Source organism: Puma concolor, chromosome E3, assembly GCF_028749965.1.
Source record: "Puma concolor isolate L17-30 chromosome E3, mPumCon1.1.hap2, whole genome shotgun sequence".
In the NCBI taxonomy this organism is placed as follows: Eukaryota; Metazoa; Chordata; class Mammalia; order Carnivora; family Felidae; genus Puma; species Puma concolor.
In genome coordinates, this window is record NC_141682.1 from 34428865 (window position 1) to 34444430 (window position 15566).

Sequence of the window (15566 nt, forward strand, 5' to 3'; positions counted from 1 at the left end):
CTTGCTTTGTACCATTGATCTTAGTCTCTCCTCCCCTCACCCCCCGGCTCATCTTTGGTTTTTAAGTTCCATCATGCTTCATTCTCTGCAACCTTCTGTTTTTACTCAATGATACACCTTGGAAACCTACATACGAGACCTGTCTCCGTATCTATCTACGTATCTCTCGATCTATCCATTTTCTATCTATAACCGTATCTCCAGCGTGCATGTGTGTGTACATATGCATATATTTTTATATATAGATATATACACATATATGAATATATGTACAAAGATGTATATATATACACACATACATATGTATGAATGTATGCAGATACATCTGTGGGTGTCGGTATACATACGTATGGGTGTGTGTGTGTATTCTTTCAAACCTGTGCACATTACCTCTCTCCATAGAGATATACCATGGTTTGTTTATCCAGTCTCCATAATGATAGAAATTCAGGTTGTTTCTGATTTTTCTTTTTCCATCACAAACTAAACCACAGGGATCACCCTCCCACATGTCTCTGTGCACATGTGTCAGGGTTTCTCCAGGGCGGATCCTCAGAAGTAGAACTCTGGGGTCACAGAGCACACACATTTAAAAATTGAAGTGTCTGTTGCCAATTTGTCCCACAAAGTAACTCTACCAATTTATATCCACGCAAGCAGTTTGTGAAGTCACCAGGCTTCCCACGTCCCCACCAACATGTCACAGTTTGGGAAAACTGCCCACGCTGGGTGTTCCATCCTCAGTTTGAGTCTGTGTCTGAATTTCTTCCCTTCTTGTGTCCTATTTTTGTAGGTCATTGGAAATCTTGGCAGATACTGCTTTTGAAGCCTCATTGTATTCCATCACATGGACGTATCCTAATGTATTCAACCACTCGCATCTTGGTGGACGTTTAAGTTCGGTGTTTCTCAGGAGTGTCATTGTTCCTTGTGACCCATCATTATGGCTTGGCTGTTGACATTTAGAATGATCACCCCTGCACCCATTTTGCATGCTTTTGCCTGACGTCTGGTGATTTAATCCACGCTCCTTCTGTACGTAATGCGTGGTATAGTTCTGTGGTTAAGGGCCTGGACTCCAGGCCTCGATTTATCAGGGTTCAAATCTTGTCTGGCTCACTTTCTGTTTGCCTCGGATAACCATTTTACCTTTCTGCGCCTCAGTTGTTCATTGCCAAGTGGTGATGATAGCATTGCTTCCTAGGGGGTGCTCGTCAAATTTGAGTGTGCATCCCAATCACCAGGAGGGCTTGTTAAACCACAGATTTCGGGGCTCCACACTCAGTCTGTAATTCAGTAGCTCCGGGGGCCACGGGAGACGCGGGGACAGAATTTGCAATTGTAGCAGGTTCCTCGGTGCTGCTGATATTGCTGGTCTGGGGACCATGCACTGAGAACCAATGTTCCATGGATTGTCCTGAGTATGAAATGAGGCGATGCGTGAAAAGTACTGCTTAGCGCCGTGCCTGGCCCCCAGTGATTATTGACTACCTGTCAGAATGACCAGTGACGTTGTTTTTGGTCATTAGAAATGACAGTAGGCAGACTAGGTAGGTTTATTACCAGCAGAGTAACACGTCACTCCAAAGTGACTCTGGGAGTTTTTAGGACCTTGAATCTGCTACAGTGCAGGGATTATCTCTGAGTCCAGAGGTGTGCACATGTGGAAAGATTATACATCTTTAAAATTGGTATACACAGGGGCGCCTGGGTGGCTCAGTCGGTTAAGCATCCGACTTCGGTTCAGGGCATGATCTCACAGTCTGTGAGTTCGAGCCCCACGTTGGGCTCTGTGCTGACAGCTCAGAGCCTGGAGCCTGCTTCAGACTCTGTGTCTCCCTCTCTCTGCCCCTCCCCTGCTCATGCTCTGTCTCTCTCTGTCTCAAAAAAATAAAAACATTAAAAAAAAGTAAAATTGGTATACACATGGAAAATAAACTCTTGAATTAAGAAATTGTGGTCCTTCAGAATTTCCCCTTCCCCTCGGATTCTCTCTTTAGCCATCCTGTTTCTCCATTACCGCTTTGAGCGTTTTGAAGAATTGCCTAAAGATCAGGAGGGAACTCCGGGAAATGACTATGAGGCCTGGAAGCCTCTTACAGAGGCAGGATTTCTGCCAGCGCAAACACGAGGGCTGGGCTAATGAGTACTCACTTCCCATCAAAAATGCCCTGCAGCTGGAATATTCAGAAATGTATAATTTTGATGAAAACATAACTCAATTTTAGGGCAATTGAAATATAATGTATACAGGAAAAGGAATTGGAGAAGGATAATTGTCAAGACATACAGAGCTCCTTCGAGTGACCATCCTGAATTCTGTTCCTAAAAAAAAAAAAAAAAACAAAACCCCACTGCTGTGAAATGCTGTCATGCTGTTTCTAGGAGTTATGTTTTGAATGCAGCGATTTTTGTAGATGGTGCTTCAGCCCCAGAGTAGTAATGGATCAAGTGTGGTAAGCCGTCATCCACTGCCTGGTGTTTAATGAAGCCTCTCTCCTTCCGTGGACCGCTGGCGATGCTCGCCCTGTGTGCGAGGCTGGAATGTGGTGCAAGCGGTGGCTTCTTACTATACTTGCCCACTGTCACGGTGTTTCTTAAACTCATCCAGGCCAGAGGAGCAGTTTGCCAGGCAAGGGAAGGGCTGGGAGCTGGAGAAAGCCCCCAAATGGCAGTTTTTCAGAAACGCATTAAGGACACCATTCTCTTCTCCTCTATCAGTCATTCCTTCCTTCCAGTGGAACCCATGCTAGCCCCCAAAATACACACAGGAATGAACACATAACTTCTGTCCTCAAAGAACGTACAGTGTGCTGAAGAAGGAGGTTTGCATTGCGACAGACTCAGGTAACAAGGGCTTTTTTAAAAATATGAGGGAAGAACAAAAAGCTAGTACAGAGTCTGATGAAACACCCACCCCAATATGTCACGTTGGTTTCAAATTTTTAAAAGAAATACGCATTACCGACCACGTAGCAGTCCTGATATACCTCTCCCGAGTCCCACTTTCTTTCTTTTCTCTCCCTGGGAGGGAAAAACACTGCCATGAACTTGGTGGGAATCCAGATCTGTGTGCATGTTTTTACTTTTAGTACAGACGTCTCTGCAACCTCAGACCCAAGGCACAGTTCTTTCTAATGCACACGAGTGGTGTTTGATACATTCCAATTTCCTTTACGTCAACCTTGTGGTTCAAGATCCATCTATGAGGACCCGTGTCCTTCTAGCACATTCATCTTAGGTGCTGTCTTGCGTTCTGTTGTGCATGTAACTATTGCATTGTTTGTTTAACCATCCCCCTCGGATGGACATTTAGGTTGGTAACGTAAGGGATCCTCAGTGTCTGTAGTCGAGTTGGAATCCCAGGACTCTCCAGTTCAGGGTTCCACAGAGCATCCAGTCACCAAGTAGGTGTCATTACTCCCACCACGTAGTCAGGAGGATGCAAATACCTTGGAAGAAGTTCGGATAAACTCACATGGATGGCTGTCGTGCTACATTGATGTGGGGATCTGGGGTCCCTCTTTGACTGGTTGAGTGTGCCATCTTGGAACCAGTTACACATGTCCCTGTGTGGTCTTCAGGGACGTGACTTGTAATCTCCTACCCAGAGCTTGTGTCATTAGGGCACTGTAACCATGACTTCTTATGACGTGCGACCTGGTAGAAAAGACTGCTTGCTCAGGATGACGTGTTAATGATCTTGCCGTGGACCTGTTTCTGTCCCTGGGATTTCAGGAGGAAAAAAAGGTGGGGGAAAGGGGAAAATGTTCTTTATGTTTAATATTCCTGGTTTTACAGAAGGCACTTTGAAAAGAGCAGTCAGCATTTTATAAAGTTCAAAAATAGCTCAGCCATGTTATGTAACCTCCTCCTTGCTACTGCAAAGTTATTAAACATCTGTCCCTTCACCAAGCACAGAGCACGTCACTGGTAATTCCTGGAGCTGTGAAGGTAGAACATTACCTGTTCTGCTGGTGTGGAACCGAGGCTGTTCGGTCCAGTCCTGTCCCAAGAGTCCGTCCAGGCCTCTGGTGGATAGGGCCCTCTGGGAGGCAATGTGGCCTCAGGGTGAAAAGTCTGGCACCAAAGCCTGGGGTTGAATCCCAGATTAGAACTCTTCTAGATCAAAGGCTTTGGACAAGTCTCTTAATTCCTCCACGGCTGCCTCCTGAGACATAACATGGGGACAAGAGAAGTATTTGCCTCTTAGCCCGGAGCCTGACATATGGACTGCAATCTATACGTCGTTACTATTATAATATAACTTGTAGATACAGAACAGGTAGTGGAACAGATGGGTCTGTATGCCACAGTCCACAGGATTGCCACTGATTCATTCCCCACGGGGCATTTAGTCCCTCTGTATGCTAGACACCAATTATCCCTGGATGGCGAGACAGAGAAAGCCCCCATATAAATATTGGGTCAGGCAGTGTTCAGTGTTGCCATTTGTGACTTGTCTTTGAGGCCTAAGGGGCAGTGCAATATCTCATAGCGGAGGCTCGTCTCACTAGGTTGGAGGTATAGGAGGAAAGGGATGTCCTTCTGGGGAATCATGACACCTAAGGAGAAGTGGATTGGGGTTGAGATGGCTCAGTGTTTGCTGACATTTCCCAAACATATTTCTGGTAGCTTTGTTTTTTTTTTTTTAATTTTTTTAATGTTTATTTTACTTTTGGTGGAGGGAAGGGGCAGAGTGAGAGAGGGGAACACAGAATCCAAAGCAGGCTCCAGGCTCTGAACTGTTACAACAGAGCCCAATGCGGGGCTTGAACTCAGGAACCGTGAGATCATGACCTGAGCCAAAGTCAGACGCTTAACTGACTGAGCCACCCAGGCACCCCAAAAGGTGGATTCTTTTTAGACCTAAACTCTCTTGCTAAAGGCTTACCCTGGGAGGAGCATGGCCAGTGGGAAGAAGGCAGTTCGGTACAGAGAAAAGTCCGTATGGCCAGGTTTGGAATTAGCCACGTACTGCTTACCAAGTTTAAGTTACTAACCATGCTAAACCCATAATTTTTTCTAAAATGCACACACACACACACACACACACGTGTGTGTGTGTGTGTGTGTGTAGGGGGATAGTCATCTTATTGTACCAAAATTAAGTGAAAGCATATATGTTGAAACACAAGCCTGGCTGGTAGGAGGCATTTCAAAAATTACTGTTGTTATTATTATTGTGGTGATGATTGTCATTATTGTTTCTATAATTATACTTATTAGACTGCAAGCTATTTACAGGCAGGGAAGTGAGAAATAGATTTCTACCTTGCTTTTTAACGACTGAATTATGACTGTACATCCCGTGGCTTCCATTTTAGTTAAGGAAGCAGGATGTGGACAAGTGTCTTGGAGGTCAGAAGTGTTCAAGTAGATCTTTAGCCCAGATGAGTGGGGAAAGAACATCTTCTCCCAGGAGAGTTAATGGATTCCTATTGAAGAGAAGTTATTTGACTTTAATTGACGATATGTGGCTTGAACACTTACGTGTTTTAAATTAACTTCGTGATTTATCAGGCTTCTGCTTTAAGAAGCAACGACATTGGGGCATCTCAGTGGCTCAGTCAGTTAAGCATCGGACTCTTGATCTTGGCTCAGGTCATGGTCTCATGGTTCGTGAGTTTGAGCCCCACACGAGGCTCTGTACAGATGGTATGGAGCCCGGTTGTCTCTGCTTCACTCAGCCCCTTCCCAGCTTGTGCTCTCTCTCTTTGTCAAAATAAACAAACAAGCAAACAAAAAATTTAAACGAAAAGAAGCAATAATGTTGTAAATTATGACCCTGACAGAAAACGAAATGGAAGGAAGATCTATATGTGTGAGCTTAATTCATTTCCAAGTTACTCTGGTACTTTTATCTTTTTAAAAATTTTTAAATGTTTAATTATTTTTGAAAGAGGGAGAGAGAGAGAGAGAGAAAGGAGGGGCAGAGAGAGAGAGAAGGAGACACAGAAGCTGAAGCAGGCTCCATGCTCTGAGCTGTCAGCACAGAGCCCAACGCGGGGCTCAAATGTACAAACTGCGAGATCATGACCTGAGCTGAAGTTGGACACTTAACCGACTGAGCCACCCAGGCCCCCCTCCTTGATACTTTTTTCAGTCTTCATTTCTAAAATAACCACAGGAAAAGTTCCTGGCTTAACGACCCATTAACAGACTGCACTAAGCTGTGCTGCCTTTTTGGTTTTTTTGTTTGTTTGTTTTTAAGAAGTCAGAATTAACACTGTTGGTTTCTTTTTTTATTGCCAATAAAAGAGCCTACTCCGTTAAGTCTCTGAGCCTGACCGGAGTTAAAACTTCCTTGGGTGAACGTGATAACTCTTTGCAAATATTTATCTGTGGGATTACTGTATGCTCGACAAACATTTCTGGCAATGGCACCAGGCACCCACGAGACCCGGCCGTCCTGTGGGCTTGTGCTGCAGATCTGACTGGGGCTCTGGACTCCGTGATGAGGAAGAAAGGCTGAGCCTCAAAGCAAATCAGCAAGAGATATATAGAAATGAGATTCGAGAGAATCCAGGTGCAAGTGCCAGATTGAGAACGCAAAGTGCATTCCACCAGACTTTGTGACTTTGTGGAACGTGAGTTCGGAAAGTGCCATGGTTATCTTGGGCAAGTTACTTGATTTCTTTGAGCCTCCACTTCTTGACTGCAAACAGAGATCATTCTAGCCCTAGGGGACTGTGGTGACACTTACATGCATGTAATACACTCAGCCAAGCATCTAGGCTACAGTTGGCACCTGATCTGTTAGTTGTCCTCCTTCCCAGGGCCGGGTGCACAGCTTGAGCTGACCCATGAGAGGTGGTCTCTGCTCCCTGGGTGTTCAGCCTGACAGCTAAGTCAACAGCCTCTCTTCAGCATCATCTCTGCCTGTGGCATCTCTCCTGGAACACAGCCGTGTCTTTTTTGGCTGGAAGTCAAAAGTACCGTATGCCAACCCTGCAATGCAAGTCAATCATTTCCAACTGGCATCCAATGAATAGCTTGACAAATGGTGGGAACTGGATGCTGGCAACTTGAAAGGACCAGAAATTGGCCATGCCTTTACCTTGAGGGAAAGGTGGTTTCGGGGTCATACATGCAGCACAAATATTGTTCAGATTTGCCCGATGCGAGTCTTTGGATTTGGGGACCCGCATGCCTAACAAGAATATGGATCGATCTGTTTCCCCCAGGGTTGGACGCTGAGACAGTTTTCATCTTGAAACTTGTTAATTTGGTGACGTATACTGATAATTTGCTGCAACTCTCTTCTGTGAGAAGATAAAGCAAAGAAAAAGCACCCTCCTCATTACTCTGGTGCCTGCTGACAGACAGTATTTTGGGGGCAGAGGATCTTAATGTGTATGCACAGGGATCAGTTAGGAGACTGTGGCATAGTCCAGGGGAGAGCAGGCAGAGACTTGTGTGAGAGTAATGGCCGTGTATTCAGAGAGGAGTGAGTGAGCTTAATGTGCGTTGTGCAGTAAAATGAACAAGGCTTCACAGATGAACATAAAGTGATAAAAGATATTAATCAAGAATTTGGCACTTATACAGCTGAGTAGATGGTGGTGCCTTTCACAAAACTGGGGAAGCAGCAGGTGTAGAGAGGAGGGGGTCAGGAAGAGCATCTAATTTCGAGCGTGTTCATGGAACACACGCTGGACACCCGAGTGGAAATCTCACGTAGGCAATTGGAGAAGAGGGTCTCAGTTGACACCGAAATATGCAACACACATTTCAAAGCTTATTGGTGGCAGTTGAAACCCTAGGATTGGGTGACATCACCTAGGGGTGGGTAAGGAAGAATCAGAAGACTAACCGGGGGCTGAAACCTTGAGGAACTCCAGCATTCCTTGGCAAATAAGCCCCAAGGGAAAGGAGAATCTTGGGGAGAAAGAGTTGGGCTGGGAACTTCAGCCGCCTCTTTTTCCCATGGAGACTGTCTGTGCCCTGCTTCTGTTATGGAGCCTGGTGGGTGTCTTTATGGTGTTTGCTGTATGCTAGACATCATGGCAGGCACTGTGGGCCCTGCGGAGTTCTATAATCTATGGCCATTGCTAGTATGCCCAGGTTGAGTGCACCCTAGGAGAGTTAGATAATCATACCAGCAGTTTTAATCAATACATGGAGAAAGTAAGACCAATCACACGATGAAGTGCCAGGCAAATCATCCAAGCAGCCAATTCTTGGAGTCAGAAGAAGCCAATACCATACTCGGCTGGAGTCAGGACACAGATGGCAAGCCAAGCTTTGCATCTGGAGAGATGAGAAAGTGATACTTCAAGAAGGGGGCAAAACCTCTGCTTTTGCTTCATTTAAAAAAGAATTTTTTTAATATTTATTTTTGAGAGAGAGAGAGAGCATGAGTAGGGGAGGGACAGAGAGAGAGAGGAAGACACAGAATCTGAAGCAGGCTCCAGGCTCCAAGCTGTCAGCATAGAACCCGACACGGGGCTGGAAGCCACGAACTGTGAGCTCATGACGTGAGCTGAAGTTGGACGCTTAACTGACTGAGCCACCCAGGCGCCCCTGCTTTTGCTTCATTCTTAACATGATCTGGAAGACATCTGATGCAATACAAAACAATAAGTTAAAAACCCTTTATGCCGCAAGGGGGGCACCTGTGCCACAGTGTAAAGGGCACATGTGAAGGGCCAGTTTATTTACAGGCTGTCTTTTGTTGGCTCTCCTGGAAGAGTGTCTGTCTATGCACCTCCTTGTATATAGGACAGAAGCCCTCCTCGTGCTGGACAGCCAGTATGGGTGGGCATTTCCACCTGTTCTCTGTCTTGGTCCCCTTCTCTTGACTCCACTTAGATGCTGCCTGCCTGCAGTGTGACTGAGCCCCCATGCAGCCTCCTGGTGCCTGACCTCCTGTCATGGATCCCAGGGCTGGAGGAGCCCCTGTTAGGCTAGTTTGCCAGCTAGGTTTGGCATGGGCATGGGGGGAGGCCAGCCATGTTTTTATCCAGGCTTCACAGTTTGGGGACTGAACTGGCTGATCTTCTCATGTCTGGTGTACTCTTGTCCAAATCCCCACCACCAGTTCCGGAGATTTGCTTCGTTTGGTTAAGTCCTGTCCAAACACAAGGAATAAATACACACACTACTCAGTTTCCTGTGTGAGGAAGAACAGCTCTCCTGAGATGTGGACTCATTTCCTTTATATTTCCATCACTATTAGTAAAAGGAAGTTTTAGCAAGTTAGTTAATACATCAGTGTGTGTGTGTGTGTGTGTGTGTGTGTGTGTGCAAGTTTCATAAGTTACCTTATAGAAACATATATTTTAAAATGTGATGTAATGGAAATTTTAAAGTGCCCTGCCATGTATTAAGTGTCTTTTCTGTGCTAGTCACTTTCAATAAATTATCTATAATCCTTAGATGTGCATCTAGGATATTTTTGCTGCAACTGTCAACTAAATTCAGTATGTGAGTGAATTATTTGATTGGAATTTCATAGGTAGGGTGGACTTCAGAAGCAGTATGATCAAGGCTCTTGTTCTTTTCCCTATGATCTCTTGACTCTGCTCTTTGGTAATTGTAGTCTTTGTTATCAAACCTCTTTCTTTGGGACCTTAAGTTTGCTGTCAGCCACACCTCGGATGACTTCTTTGTTCATGGCCAGATTAGGTCATGTGTCCATATTTGGGCCAATAACAGCCATTTTGAAAATGCCATGTACTCACCGGCTTAATTCTGGATTCCCAGTCCAGTCACTGAAAAGGCAAATAGGAATACATTAGACCAATCTAGACTTACTCTAAGAATTGGAGATGGGGGAAGTTCCCCCCAAGGTCCATCAAGCTTTATGGCAAACATGATGTTTTAACAAATGTGAATTCTGTTAAGAACAAGGAAGAAGACAATGGATGCTGAATAGACTTATTACCAGCAGGCCAATTATAAATCATAATAACTCATATTTTAGTTGGTGAAACTGAGGACCAGAGAAATTATATAACTGGACAAAAGGCACACAGCTAACATAAAATGAAGCTAGAATTGCAATCAAGCTTTGTTTGGGTCGAAACCCTGTTACACTACTTTCTGAGGTGGCAAATTGACCTGAAGTTGTATTTTCCTTTTTTTTTGACTCAGAATGTTTTTATTGTTTTCAAAACTTGAATAAATCCCAACATTTAAAAATTGAAAGGTGTCACAAAAAATTATATTTTCAGCAAATCTTAAAAAATATGAAACACTGATGACGGTAATTCCACATGCCTATCTGGAAGTTTTAAAGGTTGGAGCTCTACGTGTTGGGTCCAAACCCTTCACTCCTCAGGAGGAAGCTGGGAGTCGGGAGTCCCAGCTGTATGTTGCTGTGCAGGTGGTAGTGTTTATGGCAAGAGTATCTCGGCCTTTCCTACCCACTTTGATGTGGGTATTGTTCACTTGATATATAGGAGTCACTGATCTAGTTTCCGGATTTCTTTCAGAGGTAATTGCTGCATGTGTAATTCTAGATTTGGTGTGCATGAAAGGAGGTAAGTTCAGGAGCCTCCAAGGCTGCCATCTTGTATAGGAACCTTCCTCCTACCTGGAGATGGTCAACTGGGTGTTATCAAGAAGGCCTGCCCAGTTTATTTTCATCCCCTCCTGGGCTACTTACTTGTATTACATCAATGGCCTCTTTATGCATCTTGTATTTTGCTATTTTATCATAATCATCATCATTCATAATCATCACCCAAATAAGAACTTGATGAGCCTTAAGAGTGGTAGATAACAGAATGAGTGGTAACAGGAAGTTTTGGTACCTCACCTCCAGGGATCTTTCCACCTGGGTCCAAATAAGTAGGTCTGTGGACAACATAGGTCTCTGTCGTTCTGTATGCCTTCAACATTATTGGACAGACATTCTAGAGAAGTCATGTAAAAAAATCTGCTAGTCTGTGATTCTCTGCGATGAGACACCCTGTAATATTGGAGAGGAGCCCCTAATCTTTCACTCACGTTTTCTTTTTTTTTTTTTTTTTTTTTTAATTTTTTTTCAACGTTTTTTATTTATTTTTGGGACAGAGAGAAACAGAGCATGAACGGGGGAGGGGCAGAGAGAGAGGGAGACACAGCATCGGAAACAGGCTCCAGGCTCCGAGCCATCAGCCCAGAGCCCGACGCGGGGCTCGAACTCACGGACCGCGAGATCGTGACCTGGCTGAAGTCGGACGCTTAACCGACTGCGCCACCCAGGCGCCCCCCACTCACGTTTTCTCAAAAACAAACAAACAAACACAGTGTTTTAAAAGTTTCAGCTGGGGGTGTCTAGGACATAGTCATCAGGGGCTAAGTGGTCATTCTCTGTGGCCCTGGGTCCTAAACCTACTTTTCTGTTCAACTTACCGGTGGGAATTTGACTTTGCCCAAAGACAAGTACTTCCTGAACTACCCACGGGGAGTTCCCACCCATCAGAGTGGATCAAGTCATAGATGTTCTTCTAAAGCTGGGAAGAGAGATTTGTTCTCAGTGTTGGTGGGGCAGGGATCTAGCCTTTTGCAATATCCTAGAACCTGTCCAATAAACGGCAAACAAGGGAGTCTGATGGAGCCCATGCTGTGTGTTACCAGTCACTGCTGGAAAGGTCCCTTGATCACCTACACCTTGTCAAGTATGTGGTTCTGATCTGATTTTTCCTTGTTTATGGCCCAAATTCGCCAAGTATGTTATTAGTTGTTACAAATTATTTTCAGCTGGTTTTGTAACATCGAGATTGTCCATTGCTTCTCTTTCCTTTTTACAGGTGAGGAAATTGAGGCCTGGAAGACACAGGGTTCATTTTTCACTGATGAGAGACTCGTTAATGGCAGAAACATGGGAAACCCAGATTTTCTTTCTCCCAGAGATAGATGGGTTGCTTCCACTGCACCTGTATCCTCTTTCCTTCTAGGTCCTTTGTGATGAATAATAATAATGTGGTGGTGCTGGTGGAGATGAAGAAGAACATCTCCAGGGACCTAGTCATCGTTACTGTATACACCACTACCTAGCATGATGTAGACACTTAAATGTGTGTCAGTGGGTGAGTGGTGATAGTTGCTAACACAGCAGTTGCTCTGGTCTTGATGCTGTGTTAAGGATGTTGACCTGTATTATCTTATTCTGTTCTCACAACAGCTCCATGAGACCCATAGTATCATCTTTCCTCTTTTTGCATGAGAAAGAAAAATCTCAGGGAGAAAAAGGACTTTCCCAGGGTCATTTAGTGGCACAACCAGGACCACGATGGCCTCTCTGACTTCAGCACCTGCTCCTCTGACCCTCTGGCAGCCCCAGGAAAGAGGACTCTCCAGGTGTGTTTTCATGAGGCCCTGGGAAGTTTCCCAGTGCCCCCAAAGCGTGTACAGAGATCTCCCCATTTGGGGCAGGAGTCATTGGCGTGCTTTGCAAGTTGACTTGTCACAGAAATGCAATGCATGGGGTTTCATTTTATAAATCACAAAACCTCCCCTGAAAACGTTAATAGTTTTACCGTCAACATCAATTATTATTATTGTCATTAGCACAGAGATCAGCGTTGGCATGTTGCCAAGAATGAAGAGAGGAGAGAACAAAGGGTAGAGGTTGACCTTTCCTGGGAGAATTTTTATGAGAATAGTCGAAAGCTCAGTTGCAGAGTCATCAGCTCCCTTTAAATGAGTTCTAGAATGCGTCCCTTCAGACTTTGTGCATCTCTGAGGAGCACCAATAAATATTAGCTGGATGCAAAGAATTGAGCAAAAACATCAGCAAGGGAGTCTCAGTAATTCTGACCAGGCAGAAGGAAAGAAATAGAAGGTAAAAAGGAAGAGAGAAGCAATATTTAATCTTGATGCTGGTTGTAGGGCAGGTCCCAGTGGAGTTGTCTGCCTTGATTTTTAACATCTTTTTTAAAAGTTTATTTATTTATTTTTGAGAGAGAGAGAAAGCAGGGGAGGGACAGAGAGCCAGGGAGATGAGAGGGAATCCCAAGCAGGCTCCACACTGTCAGCGTAGAAACTGACACGGGGCTCGAACTCACAAACTGTGAGATAGTGACCTGAGCCAAGATCGAGAGTCAGATGCTTAACCGACTGAGCCCCCCAGGCACCTTTGCCTTGGTTTTTAAAGTGTTCTCTTCACACATATGCAGGGAGGCCGAAGCCTTGGCAAACATCTTCCACTCTGTGTAGGAGATGGGGGAGGAAGTCATCATGCCTGCCTCTGAGCCCTTTACAGATCTTGAATTTAATAAACCTTAAGCTTTCAAAACAGAGCCTTTCTTAAATAGACTCTGAGCTCCAAACACAGAACTAGGAGAAAGTGTTTGTCTTCAGCCGACTAGGTGAAAACAAAACAAAACAAAACAAAACAAAACAAATAGAACAAAAGGAGTCCCCGGTATCTGTTACACGTTTCATCCCCTGACTGTCTGCGTTTCATGCTTCCCTTCCTTCCTCCTTCCCTTTTCCCTTTGGCGCTTCCTCCCTCCCTCCCTCTTTTCCTCCCTCCTTCCCTTGCTTCCTCCCTCCCTTCCTCCCTCCCTCCCTCTTCCCTCCTTCTCTCCCTCTTTCCCTCCATCCTCCCTCCTTCTCTCCTCCCCTCCTTCCCTTCTGCCTCCCTCCCACCCTTCCTCCTTTAATTCCCACATGCATTTGTTCATGTATTCAACCCTGTGGTAGGTATGGGACACGGGCAGCCACAAGCACAACAGACAAAGGTTCCCCTCCTGAAGTTCCCAGGCTGGTGGGAAGACTGAGAATATATGATCAAACGTATAATGTCAGGTTGGTATTGACGTGGGGTAGGAAGAGAAATAGGGCAGGATAAGGGGACAGAGAATGCAAGGGTGTTGTTTCAGATACAATGGTTGGGGAGGTGACATTTAGGCCCGTATCCGAATGAAGCGAATAAGAAAGTGATAGGAAGATCTGGGTCCAGAATGTTCTGGATGGGGGGGCCAGTGCGGGCAAAGGACTGGAGCTGGGAAGTTGCTTGCATGGCTTGAGGCACAGCAGTCAGGTCGGAACAGCAGAAGCAGGATGGGTCCGTCAGTGGAACATGCCTTTGGAGAGGTAGACGGGGGTCTTAGAGGGCACATTGAGCTTTGTTTCCAGTGCTATGGGAAGGTGTTGGAAAGTGTTAGGAGGGGAGTGGGGTAGGCTTCTGCGGGGACCCCTGAGCTTGGTGTGGAGTGTAAGGCACTTGGCTTCTCCAGATTGCAATCCTCCCTTCTTCCGTTGTGCAGCGTGTGCTGGGCAGGCCCTTGGCCACAGCCAACAGCAACAACAACAAAAATCCATCCGTCCGTCTCACCATGCTGATTGCTTGATGAGTAGACAGGGTCTGAGTTGGTCTGATGGGTCGTAGATCGTAGCCATTTGATGTATAGGAAATGTGCAGATTGTGAGGCCTGGAATTTCTGTTGCCAGTTTTCTACCATGAAAGAAATCAGGCTGCAGTTAGAGGTGACTCATACCTGAGACAGAACTAAGAGAGGCATAGCATGGAGAACAGACCAAAGCCATGATCATACTGTACCTGAAGTCTGCCCTATCACTGATCTTTTCAGATATTAACCACCAGACTCCCTTAGTGGTTTAAGTTGTTTAAGTTTGTTTCCTGCTGCTTGCAACCAAAAGAACTTTGATGGATATGCATGTTTGGCAGCTAATCTGTAGCATTATGCTAACTAATTCATGGATTATACCCTTTAAATTAATGTGGTTGCCTTTGGTGAAGCTGAATTTAACCAACAGTGGAATAGTATAAATACTTTTAAAAGATTATTTTACGCAAGACAACTATGGCTCTGTAATTCCAGACAGAAGACTCCTTGATGGACATAATTTGTGCTCAGTATATATTTGTAGCCTTTGGAGGATTCCAGCCTATAAATCCACAGTCTCTGGAATCAGATTCTAGCTTTTTCTGCCACATGTTAGCTGTGAGAACTTGAGCAAGTAACTAACTACATCTGGACCTCATTTTGTCATCTGTAAAAGGGACAGATGATGCTGGTCCCCTCTCACAGTGGGGAGTTTGTAAGAATTCAGTAAGGCATGAACAGCACTTAGCTCCTTGCCCTGCCTGTGCTTTGTGAGCCTCTGAATGTTAGTTCTTGGATACGAATATGATTCTCCGAAAGACTGAAGGAAATGGAATGAAAAATACCTCCTAGGTGGCAGGATTGTTCTGCATGGCTTAATTAAGTGTGTTTCATTATGTGGACTCCCTGGGGCTTTTGAAGGAAAAATGGATTTTTTAAAATTTTGGAAAGTAGTCTCATTAACTAAGAAAGTGGGGAGGAGGCAGTCCTCAGAGAGGAAATGAGGGGGAGGTGATGGGGAAATTGGGGAGTAGAGTGCATCAGCGTTTTTTGTTTACTTGCTCCGTAAATGACAAACACGTACGTGGAGCTACATCGCCGTGGCTTTCCAGAGGACTTCTTTTAAGTCTAAGACCTTGGTCCCTGCCTGAGATATTCCTGTATTTTATAGAGTCTTAAGACCCAAGCCATTATAAAATGATCTTTATTTCAAAAAAGGTCAAAATGCAAAAGATGAGTATCTGCACAATTGCTGCTCTAGACTAACAGTATCCAGTGTTC

At 45.0% G+C, this 15566-nt stretch overlaps 1 protein-coding gene across 1 annotated transcript in view; it reads left to right on the top strand.

The window, feature by feature from the left end:
- The window catches only part of GRIN2A (glutamate ionotropic receptor NMDA type subunit 2A), a 372343-nt gene that overhangs the window by 220280 nt on the left and 136497 nt on the right, over positions 1-15566 (top strand). The window lies entirely within an intron of this gene.